The sequence below is a fragment of the Neltuma alba genome, unplaced genomic scaffold (assembly GCF_004799145.2).
Source record: "Neltuma alba isolate B1F8T4 unplaced genomic scaffold, ASM479914v2 tig00012170_pilon, whole genome shotgun sequence".
Classification (NCBI taxonomy): Eukaryota; Viridiplantae; Streptophyta; class Magnoliopsida; order Fabales; family Fabaceae; genus Neltuma; species Neltuma alba.
This window is the reverse complement of record NW_021636715.1, coordinates 36,292-48,770: the sequence shown is the minus strand read 5'-3', so window position 1 is coordinate 48,770 and position 12,479 is coordinate 36,292. Positions and strand designations below refer to the sequence as shown.

Genomic DNA, 12,479 nt, shown 5'->3' with positions numbered 1-12,479 from the left:
GAAAAACTATCATTTTTCTTTTCAGTACACTCAACAATTTTCCATTTAACTTAGGGCTTGTGATTATGACAATATATTTCTCAGAAATGGTGTCATTGATTAATTCAATATATTTCAGATTGGGGCACAGTTACATGAGATTATGTCAGCTGTCTCCGTTTGTTGTTATGGGCAACTGAAAAATAGTTAGTACTCCCTCCATTTCATATTATAAGGCCATTTTAACTAACCCACATCCATTTAAAAAAAAAAAGTATCTAGTAAGTGAACTCGTTTCTAGGCAAGTAATTTTAATACACTTCTAAGGACATTTTTGATAAAAAGACATTAATTGCACATAAAATTCCATAAATGGCCTTACACCTTGAAACACAGTACTTTACAAAAATGGGCTTATAATCTAAAATGGAAGGAGTAGTCACTAACTATTATAACCACCTATTTATCCTTATGAACAATATAAAGAGGGTAATTTGTACTTAGACTTGGGATAGCTTGATCAGTTCTGTCTGTGCATCATGCACTGATTAAGGGGTCAATTCTGATTAAATCAATACTGTAGTTCTCTGCCCTAGTTTGAAAAGCAACTATTAACAAGAGAATTGTTAAAAACCAGACATGCTTCTTTTGCATTGCAAAAAGAGTTCATGACTAAAAAATAGGCCGCATTATTTATGAATGGTGAATAGCACGACGTGCTATAAATTTTATTTTTTATATTGATATATTGTTTGGACCAATGTATTAGCCATCAAGAGTTTAGCATTTCTTTCATGCCACTATGCCCTATGGGCAAGAGCTAGCCCACCAGTCACCTGAAAGTTATGCTTAGCGGATGAACTTTTTCAATTAATTTGGATGGCTGGCAATTACTTGATTAGACAGACAGAGAGATGCTTCTCTGTTATCATCATTGCCATTCAACTTAATGTCAAGTTAGATCCAAATATCCCAAGGGCACAAATTCGGCAGAAATATGCAATCAAAGAATCCAAATCATTGCCTTCCTTATGTTGTATCATTTGTGTGATGTAGACAAACCCAGTTCACTGATCGCACTATAATTCAAAGTCTCATCTCACCTCTGTCGAGTCGTTGGATTTAACACTAGTAGTGAATGTTGATGAGAACAACAACGAGACTGTACAAATCAATAGCACCGCAACAGCAACTGACAACTTAATCATCATCCTACTTATTCCTCCCCCTCCTCCATGCTTCAAGTGCTGCCTGTGATTCCCAGCCCCGCAACAATCACAAAACAACGAAGTTAAACTATAGAAAATAAATAATTAAATAAGAAACCATAGAAGAGAAGAAATGATTATATAGCCTTTGCTACTTCTTTTACCCTACCTTCTCATTGTGACGTTTCAAAAGGTAATTACGAGGATAGAGGACTAGCTCTCTTCTCCAATCGTCACACCAGTTCAAACCCTCCAAAATAACACCATGAATTGCTGCATCAATGTGCCACCAAATATACGTGAAAACGATTATAACAACGAAGCGCAATATGTGATGCATTGGCATGTGAAATGGAAAGAAGAACTAGCTAAACCATCAACTTACACTCAAATGGCGAACTTCAAAAAAATTAGAAAACAAAAAGAAATACCGTCAGAAGCAGACTTGGACTATGAAGGAATGCGGATAGCGAATGAGTTCTCGAGCTATGTCCAGATTCCAAAAAATGGAACCAGGCATCGGTTGTGAGTACAGAAGGAAGAAAGCGTCTGCTGAATCACATCACGTCGTCCGACCCAAAAAAAAAAGTCCACATCACGTTGGCAAGAGCGAGTTACGGGTCGGTGCGGGTTAGCAGGGATCATATCTACAAGCTCAGGCCAGGCAAGATCCGAGATTTTTTTTGGTGCATGTCTTTTTTTGGTTTTTAAAAGGGTGTTTGGATATAAATGAAACCATGATTTCAGAAGTGCTTTTACGGTTTATGAAGTAAATATATGAAGGAATTTGTCTCGTTTTGCAGAAAAGTGCTTTTAAAACCATGGTTTGGATGTTTTCAAATACCCCCTAAAAAGACGTTTGGTAATTTCAGAATCACTTTTCAAAAACACTTTTATGTAAATCGAGGCAAACTCCCTCTACATATTTACTTCGTATATCGTAAAAGCACATTTGAAACTATAGTTTTGTTCTTATCCAAACACCCCCTAAGATTAAAAGAGAATGTTTGGATAGAAACTAAGGGCCCTTTGTTCTTTGTTTTCTTGTTCTCAAAACAATTTTATAACATTGTTTTTATAATAAGTTTTGAAAACAAAAAAAAAATTGTTTGGATAATAATTTTAAAAAATCATGTTTGAAAAAAAAACCGTAGAGAAATCACATTTGGTAGGTGATAGTTATCGCTGGTAATGGTAAGTAGTGGATTAGATAAGAAGAGAAGAAAATTTCTCAAAAATTTTCATAACAAAAAATAAAAATGCAAAAATAAGACCAAAAAAATGTAAAAGTTGTTTTGTTTTTTTGTTTTTAAAAACATGTTCCTGTATTTTGTTTTTTAAAACAATCAACTAAAAACAAATTACCAAACAAATTTTTTATTTTTGTTTTTAAAAATAAAAAATTATTATCAAAACAAGAAACCAAACAAGCCCTAAATTATAGTTTGTCTCGATTTGTCAAAAAGTATTTTTGAGAAGTATTTTTGAGAATATCCAAACACCTCTAAAACGTTAAGACTGAAAATCTCGATTAAATACGGTTCTTCTGGGAAAAAGAAACCGTTTGGCTTGGTTTGGTTCATATTACAATCATATTTTTAAATAAATTGTAATTTGTACAAATTATCCCTAAAATCATACCAAACATCATTTTGGACCCAATCTGACTTTTTGAATCTAAGAAGTTAGTTTGCTTTGAGTTAATGATAATGTTTCATTCACAAATTCATACCTTGTGTCCACAACCTTATAACTTAGTAATGTCTGAAAGGGTTGTGAAATCAAAATTCCAAATTGTTTGGAAAAAGTGAGTGTACGTGTGGTTAATCATTTGAGTCTAGAAAAGGGTTAGAATAGGACAATTCAAAAAGTTAAAAAAGCTGAGATCTTCACTTAATGCCTGTTTGGGTCAGTGTTTGCTGGCCCAAATGTGAGTTAATTTTAACACAAGCCCGATTGAAAGTTGATCTAATGTTTGGGGAGGGCTTATAACATATTGGGCTTATTGAAAATAAGTTGGCTGACCGTGTGGTGTAAATTAAGCCAGGAAAAGAGCTTATTTTTGAAGTCTGAAGAGCTTAATTCAGGATCGTTTTGTGTGTGTGTCAGAGAATTTATTCCCTCTTTGTTTTTCTCTCCCTTCTGGCATTATTCCCTTACGATTTCACTTTGTTTTTTTCCCCTCAAACCTCTCACTTGCGAGTCCCGTCTCTTCCGCCAATCCCACTTGCTCTGTCGCCTCCTCCCAAAAGCTCCGTCGCTGGTCGCCGTGAGCTCTGTCGTGTCATCAGCATGAGGTCACCGTGCTGGGTGTAAGGTGTGCGTGGCCTGCTAGAGGCTGCTCCTTCATCACAAGTCCGAGTTGCTCTCACCGTCTGCAGCTGAGGTTGCCATCGTCTGCCAGTGCATGTGAGTTGTGCGTGGGGATCTTAGTTTCCTAGTGCCTACAATAAGCTGCCAGTTGGGGAAAGAAAGAGGATAGATAATAAGATAGCTCATAAGTGTCAATTTGAGTCAAACAACTTCTCAGTGTTTGTAGAAGCTTGTTTTACCATAGGAAGATTCAAACTTGCTAAGCACCAAACCCATTCTTCACTATCGTCCAATATGGGCCCACCTCATCCTAATTCCTAGCAATTAGACATCTTCCTTTCATAGTTGCAGACACCGGTCTTTGAGGGGCATCAGATACACTCAGCTGCTTCCTATTTAAGGACTGTGGGATAACTGCTAAATCATTCAAGATATTATAGGAAAGGTCTTTTATGGCATACCAATCCCAACTTCGTTTGGGAGTCACAAATCACAAAATCAATTATTGACTTGTTTAGTTCTCATTTTCTTTCCATCCACACTTCGCCCTAGAGTAGAAAAATGAGCCACCACTTTCAGATTTGAGAATTGTTAAGATCAAGCTTGGGATTTAGGCATCTAAACTAATGAACTGAAAACCTAAACAAGCCGAACCTTTAGAGTAGGATGCCAGTCCGTTTAGATCCTTTCATTTATCTATTTTTATATGAAAATGGTTATTATGTTAATGTTATTAATATTATTTATGATCTCATAAATATTTGTTCGTTATCATTTTTTAATAATTGACTTTTATGGTATAGCTTCGTTCGTTAGACAACAGTTTATTTATTTGAACTTTAAACCGGACAAAAACTAAATTCTTAACCTCATACATTTGTTAAACCAAATAATAATAAGTAAATTTTAAATATTAATGATATTAATAAAAAGAGTTTGTCATGAATCGTGGATACATCAATTTAATCAAAAAGAAAATCGAAAGGTGGGAAAAATTAATCTGAATCAAATTATTTGATAAAAAAAGGGACATATGATTTACTCGTGGAAAGAAGGGTAGGGGGAAACAACATTAAAGCGCAACATTACCACCGAAATAAAATATTACAACCGTTTAAGAGAAGGAGGCAGAGGGCGGCCTAATTAGTCTGGGAATTGAGCACACAATTTATCAAACTACAAATAGGGCTATAGTTCATTTAAGTTTGGTCAGATTTTTGCCAAACAGAACACAACACAAAGCAGATAAGCAAATGGGAGGGAAGAGTATTCTCAGAATTTGGTTATATCTGTCAGGTGTCTTTTTGTAGATGTGGATGACTTTGTTCTGCTCAGCTGCAAAGGACCTCAACACGGTCAGGAATCATGCACAACAAATATTGGCAACTCAAATAAATGCACTCTTAGCTGTCTCTTTTACCCTTAAGCACCCCCTTCTAGATGAGTATGGCATCATCACTCAATATAAAACATAAGGTTGCAGCAAAGACAATTTTTTTCAAAGTCCGTAAAGGTCCACGTATTCTCAGAAACAAATCCACATCAATAATACTTCTGTAACAAGTTCCTTGTTAATCATATACATGACAAACCTTTCTATAGACCTTAGCAACATGACGTATGCTAATCGCAGCCTATTTTTGAGTGTATGAAACATATACAAACAGCATGCTTGATATAGTAAACGCTCATTTAAAATTTTACCTTTCTCGGCAAGAAACATAAATACAATTAGGAAGTTTTGGAAGCAAGAAGTTCCATCTGTTGAGTAAGATGATCGATATGTTTTATCTTATCCAACTTTTCCTGTCCATTCTCCCTTCTAGATGGAACTTCGCCTTCCTTAGTCAAACCATCTCCAAGAGAGCAAGAACTGATTTCATCTGTATCGCCTGTAAGCGGACTTGCTGTGAGAAACTGTTCCCAGAAAACATCACTAATGCTTGGGAGCTTAGAAATTCCATCTGGATCAGGTGAAAAGGCATCAGTTTCTAATTCTACAGACTGTGTCCCATCCAAAACTGCTGACATCATGTCTATGTCCCCCGCATTCCCAGTGTCAGGCCCCGCAAAAGTGAGTTCAGGATTCACTAAACTGCTCTCTGTCTCCACACCTTGGACTTCACCAATACCCAAAACATTCTCTGGGCAATTATGTAAATTTAATCCTGGAAATTCAGCTACTTTAACAGGGTCTGTCAACACAGCACCGGAAGATTGCATCTCAGATGTGTTGGTGGGAGTACGATTAACAGGCAATTGCGATTGCCCTGCCATATAAGACTGGCCAGAAGTAGGTGTAACCTCAGAAAGAGTCACTCCTGAAGCCCGGCTAGAGGAACTCCCACTATCTAATGCAATGGCAGAAGGAACATCATCAATAAGAAAAGCATCGGAGTTATTTATTGATGATTCCCTCCTTGAAGAAGTATTCATCTGCAATATCTGGCGCAATACTGCTTTTGCAGCCTCATTCATAGAAGGTTGATATTTAATAACACGTCCATCAGGAGCATCATAGAGATGATCAGAGGGTAATGTACCTTCATCCTGCCTGTGAAGCCTCCTCTTTTTATTGCCACCAGTAATATGTCTGTTACTGTCACTATGCTGCTGTACAAACTGTCCCAAGAATCCTGGGCTTTGCATGGCCTTTGCCAGAAATGACATCATTTGTTGTTGACGCTGCTCCATAACCTGTACACGTTGCCCAACACTTTGCAATTGGTTATCAGTTGCTTGTTGTTGTTGTCTCAACCTAACAAGTTCTTGCATAAGAACATTCTTATCCCTTTTCAATCTTTCAACCTCTTCTTCAAGCCCAAACTTTCCAACCTCAATACATGCCGCAACAGGTTGTTCTGTGCCGGAGATTGCTGTTGACTACCGTTCACTTGAGCAGGTTTCCTCCGACTGATACCCTTCAAAAGTTGTTTCTGACCTCTCAAAAATCCTTCATTTGCAAATTCCCAGCGGTCTGGATCAACCTTTCTAAAACCCTAATTGTCAATTAAAAGGAGGTGATTAAGTAAAATTAAGACTAAAAAAAAGTAAACAGAAGAAAATGCAACAAGAGTTGTGTTATATATGCATGCATGCATGCATGTATGTCTGTCTGTATGTATAGACAATGCATTATGTAGAAGAAAATTCAAACAACAATCAGTTTCCAAGTACAAATGCAATCAATTTCGAAAAGTAGCACTATAGTTTTTATCTGGATATTTCAGTAAAGTTTCCTAGGCTGAACATGAAGAGTAAGCGGTTCCCTACCTGTTGGTCCAAATGGCCTTCCCTATGCCTTCCGACAGCTTCCCAGCAATTTAAGCTCAAGGTAGGTGAGGAACACGCCTCTTTAGTATTTGAGTTAAAATCTGTTGGTTAGCACTGGACGATTGTCGTAATTAAACATCACACGTACATCTACCATCCTATTAGTTGATTGTAATCATTGCCCTGCAGTATAAGGCTGGTGGTTATGTTGTTGCCACACTTGAATTTCTACTCACATCCTCTGTTCCCATCAGATCCCCTAAGATAGGTTGGGGTTTATAATTATGATAACTTAAAATATTATAACTTAAAATGATGGGTAAGCTCCATACGTTTCTTGCACCAACTAAAGAATCCTCAATCCTTATGTTTGGGAGTCTATTCCTCGGCTACAATACCCCCCAAGTTACTGAGAATGAACTACTAAAAGCTAAATGGCAATGCAGGAAGAGAGAGAAAAACAAATTTATTACTAACAAACCAAAATCCACACACAAGATTTGACATCTAATGAAGTATTTAACAATTTACTATAAATTACATGCCAATGCAGGAAGAGCGAGAAAAATAAATTTATTAATAACATTTATTCAAGTCAAACAAAGTAAAATCCACACACAAGATTTGACATCTGATGAAGTTTTTAACAATTACTAGAAACTAAATGCCAATGCAGGAAGAGAGAGAAAAATAAATTTATTAATAACATTTATTCAAGTCAAACAAAGTAAAATCCACATACAAGATTTGACATGTAATGAAGTTTTTAACTATTGTCGGAGCAGTGATATATCCATTCAGGAAAAAATTGAGTTTACTTTGCTAACTTACAACACAAATACAGATATAACCAAAATTTTTCCTTATTACTCCAAATTTAGCAAAGTCGGGCATACCCTTAGAGGGTGTAAGCTGATCTGCAAGTTTGAGAATATAAATTAACGACAAGCCCCACACACACACACACACACACACACACAGTTGAATCTTCATCACACGCTTTATATAAAGTTATCAAATCCATTTAACCAATCATCAAACCCAAAGGGTTAACAACATACCATGCAAGAGAGAGCATACACACACGATTTTAAAGAGAAAAATTCCATTTGAATAAGTGTCCTCAAAATAAAATGGAGTTGCTTGCTCAAAGCATTACCAAAGATTGACATCAACTAGAAATTATATGTGTTTGGTTGAGCGATCAAATAAGTAAGGAGAACACAGACACACACACAACACCACCACCACCACCACCACCAACAACAACAACAAAAGAGGAAAAAAAGGTATGATGAATGGAATAAAAGAAGATTAAGTACGAGGAAAAATGGAACAGTTTAAGTCAATCAAAGATATTACCCACAAAACTAGAAACACTTTTTAACATGAACACGAAGCTACATGAAAGAGATTCCCAAAAGTCCACAGAGAAATTATTGCTGATAGTCCTAAATGAGAGGCAAAAATAATGATGCATAATTTTTTAGGTCTCGGAGGAGTAGCAGCTGATCCACCTCATAGCTGGATGGATAAATGTTTGTATGCAAATGCCTAGCCACAGACTAAACCAATTCTTTTGAGCCAACAAACCACAGGTTTCCAATCACCAATTACAAACCCAGTAACAACTACAGGTAGAATCCACGAACTGCACACATTAAATAGATTTCACAACGATCGATAAGGATGATGGATCAATGGCCTCTTCAAACTTATATAGAGTCTCTTGAATATCATCAAGAAAAATAAACTACCGAAACTAGTGATACCAAAGAACAAGAATCAAGCAGGAATCCAGCTGATCTGAGTATCTACTTTCGACTAAAATGAACAAAGTAACAGACACATATTTCAAATAAAATTTTCAAGTTTCTGGATATTTCTCCAACTGCTAGAAGCTGATGAAAGCACCCGTAATTCCACTCCCCAAAAAACCCCCCAAAGGAAAAAAGAATATCCCAAAGAAAAAAAAAATTACCACCAGAAAGCACGAACACAAATCCACTTCCACTATCACACCTCACTGGCACCGTTATCAATGATTCCTTCAGTATATCTCCGTCATAGGACCAAGAGGGAGCGAAAAAAAGACTCCAAAAATTCAGTATATCAGCACAACGATCCTCCATCCCCGGTCAGAGTCATGCAATTGATCGCACTCTAAAAGTAACTACAACCCCCTTTGCCCCCAAAATCAAATCACAATCAAGGAAGGAAAGATATACGATGATCAACCAGCATAACAAGTAAATCCAAATTAAAAGTGAAAAGACTTCAATATAATGATGATGGGGTGTTGGAGAAAAGATAAGAGAAGCCCACGTAAGTATTCAATTGCCTGACGAAGCTGGAGAAATTGTTGTGCTTAAAATACTTGGGCAAGATGTCCCTAGCGAATTCGGGCACATCCCAAACAACAAAGCTGTTGTTATTATCACTCCATGAGACCACCAAGTTTGTGGAAGGGTCGTCGACCATGTCATAGGTCTTGCTGAGGAATGGCGGCGGAGAATTCACATTCGCCACCGCGGAACTCGCCATACCGCCATGAACTCCGTCCATCATTCTAAAAAGAAAGCGAAATGAAATCGGAATAAACACCAATGGAATGGAATATAGATCAAAGAGAGTTACAGTGACGTCAATAACAGAGGGATAAGAGCGAGATAAGAGTGGCAGGGAAAGGGTTTATGTGCGCTGGAATTAGGGATTTTTATATTCAGTTCAGGGAGAAGAAGGGAAACTGGCAACGTCATTTCTCTGCCACTTTCGGGTATTTCCCCTTTGCCTTGGAAATGAAGAAATGTCAAGTAAAAACACTTCTATTTTACAAAACTAAATTAAAAATACATTAGGAAAAATTATAAAAAAAGACTTCCCAATATATAAAATGGCAACCAATAACCCTGAATTAGAAAAATTACTGCAAAGGACCCAGTCCCAATTTGCAATTATGAAATGTTGATTAAAAGACAAAAATACCCACCGGCTTCACATATCCTCCTCTGCTTCGTTCTCACAAACCCATATCCTTCTCTTCTCTCTCCCGCTTCGTCCTACTCTTTCAACTAAGCATTTCAACTAAGTATTTGTGGCAATACATCAAATAGATTTCATTTGTGTTTGTGCTGAGTTGTGGGTGGGTAGGATTTTTTTTTTTTTTAGCTCTTTCAACCAAGCAAGTGAAGCACCCGCCTAGGTCCCAAAGTTTTTTATCTCTAAAGTTAGAAAGGGATGAACAAATAATCAATCAGCCCAACGAGAAGCACAAAAGTTGAAATCCAAGCCTTTCAAGTATAAGCTAACAACTCTTAACATCCTTGTTGCAGGGTTTGAAGAGGATGCATTTTGAGAAACAGGTGAATGAAGCCTAGCCTACTAATAACACGCCCTCATTCAGATGATTATATGTTATCAAATGATAATTATATGTTCCTTTATCCATGAATGTAGTTATCAGATAATTGCTTGAACCTAATATTGTCAAGAAATGTTCAAAATTAGCTTTGATGTCATCGATGTTAGATGGTTATTTGGACTTGTTATTTTCTATTAGAGATTTATAATTTCCTATTCTAGACCTGTAATTTTCTATTTTAGACTCATAATTCTCTATTTTGGACTTGTTATTTTCTGTTCCAAACTTGTAATTTCCTATATCAGAGTTGTGATTTTTCATTTCAGGCTTATTATTTTTTATTATAGACTTGTTATTTCCTATTGCAGACTTATTATTTCTTATTGCAGATTTGTAATTCCATATTGCAGACTTGTAATTCCTATTATAAACTTGTTATTTCTTATTGCAGAGTTGTAATTTTCTATTACTAATTTGTCATTTGCTATTGCAAACTTTTAATAACAAGTGTTGATGTAATGCCAATGAGATGCCAATGACAAGTTTATTAAGATGAATAACAAGTTTAGTAACACAAGTGACAAGTTCTGATAAACATTTAATAGGAATTTAAGTTTGTGCATTAAAATGATAATTTTCACATTCTTGGATGAATGACAACTTTAGTAAGGCTAATGATAGCTTTAATAAGTTGAATGACAACTTCTGATAATCTACTCATACAAATTTGAGCTTAAATTGTTAAGATGACAGAATTTTCATATTTTTTTACGAAATGACAAGTTCAGTTAGCCAAATGACAACTTCTGATAAGGTTTTCATACAAATTTGAGATTCTCTATTAGAATGATTGAGTTTTCACATTTATTTATGAAATGACAAGTTAAGTAAGGCCAATGACAACTTCTGATAAGCTACTCATACAGATTTGAGATTTTCTGTTAAAATAGCTGAATTTCCACATTTATTTATAAAATGACAAGTTCAGTTAAGCCAATGACAAGTTAAGTAAGACTAATGACAAGTTCTTATAAGGTTTTGACACAATTTTAAATTTCTCTGTTAAAATTAGAATTTGCAGATTTTCTTGATAGTAAACACTTTTGAGATAGGATTCATGACAAGTTCAATTAGGTAAATGACAAGTTAAGTAAGACTAATAACAAGTTTCGATAAGGTTTTCATATAATTTTAATTTCTCTGTTGAAATGAGTAAATAAGAAAAAAGAAGAGATCCTGTAATGTGAGGGGGAGAAAGAAGCAAAACTAAAATCAAGGGAACAAAACCAAGGGGAAAAAAAAACACCATCTTAGGTGCCCAAGCTCCTCTGCTTTGATTCTTTCCCCACGGTTGCTAAAAAAATATTGCTCATCATTGTTTTCATGGTCGCAGATCTAGGATGCCCCTACCTCATATCATTCTTCCCAACCTAATAGCATCCATCAAAGGGCGGCCCAATCTTGCAATCAAAACCCCATTCGAGCTTCTGTGATTGAGCAACACTGTGAAGGGGTTAGTCCAATTCTCCCAACCAAACCGCACATGTGCTTTCCTTCTCTTTGTTCCACGTCAATATTTCGTGCAATGGGAGAAGGCCTGCGTCCAAGCTCTTCAACACACGCGTGAAATTGATAGTTCCACCCACCCCTTGAATTCATCTTCGCTTTGCTTGTCACAGTGGAACTTAGAGTGGACAAATAGTTGGATGCAGTGACAAAGCAATAGGGATCTATACTTTGTCATCGATCCAATTTTTACCAGAATTTCTCATCCATAAATCCCCATAACTCTAGCCCCCATTGAGCACCGACCTTCCATTAATCTTCCCAGTTAAAAAATCTCTCTCCTTAGTCGATAAAATCGCTCCACCATGCTCCCTAAACTAAATCCCCACTAACTCACACACCCCACATAGAGCCTTGAGGTCATTGGAAGAGAGAAAGAAATGAGGTGATGGAAGAAAGAGAAGGAGAGGGAAGAGAGAACTCCTGGATTGGACCGCAATGGGAAAGAGAAGAAGATAAGGTGATGGAAGAAAGAGAAGAAGGGCAATTTAGTCTTTTTCCTTACATTTCATAATTCATATTTGAGACCCGGTCTCTCACAGCAATTTTGTAAATTGAAGTACCTAAATTGCTATTTTATATTTTCAAAGGTCTTTATTTGCAATTTTCCCAATACATTATTGCCCATGTTATGTTTGGAAAGAATTACTTTGATATTAAGATATAAAAAAGAAGTTGAAAATTATAATATTTTAATTTAGGTATTTAAGAAGTTAAAATTTTGGGGGGGAAAATAATGTTTGATAAGCTAAAGTATACATTTGGTTCTTTAATTTTAT

At 36.1% G+C, this 12,479-nt stretch overlaps 1 long non-coding RNA gene and 1 pseudogene across 1 annotated transcript; both read right to left on the bottom strand.

Moving 5' to 3' along the window:
• Positions 1-1,086: 1,086 nt before the first annotated feature.
• Positions 1,087-1,739, bottom strand: LOC114724144 (uncharacterized). The gene is made up of 3 exons (XR_003738296.1): positions 1,619-1,739; positions 1,357-1,460; positions 1,087-1,230 (listed from the first exon to the last, which is right to left on the bottom strand). It is a non-coding gene; the product is annotated as an uncharacterized LOC114724144 (long non-coding RNA).
• A 2,874-nt stretch (positions 1,740-4,613) lies between these two features.
• Positions 4,614-9,435, bottom strand: LOC114724147 (heat stress transcription factor A-1b-like; annotated as a pseudogene).
• Between the last annotated feature and the right edge of the window lie 3,044 nt (positions 9,436-12,479).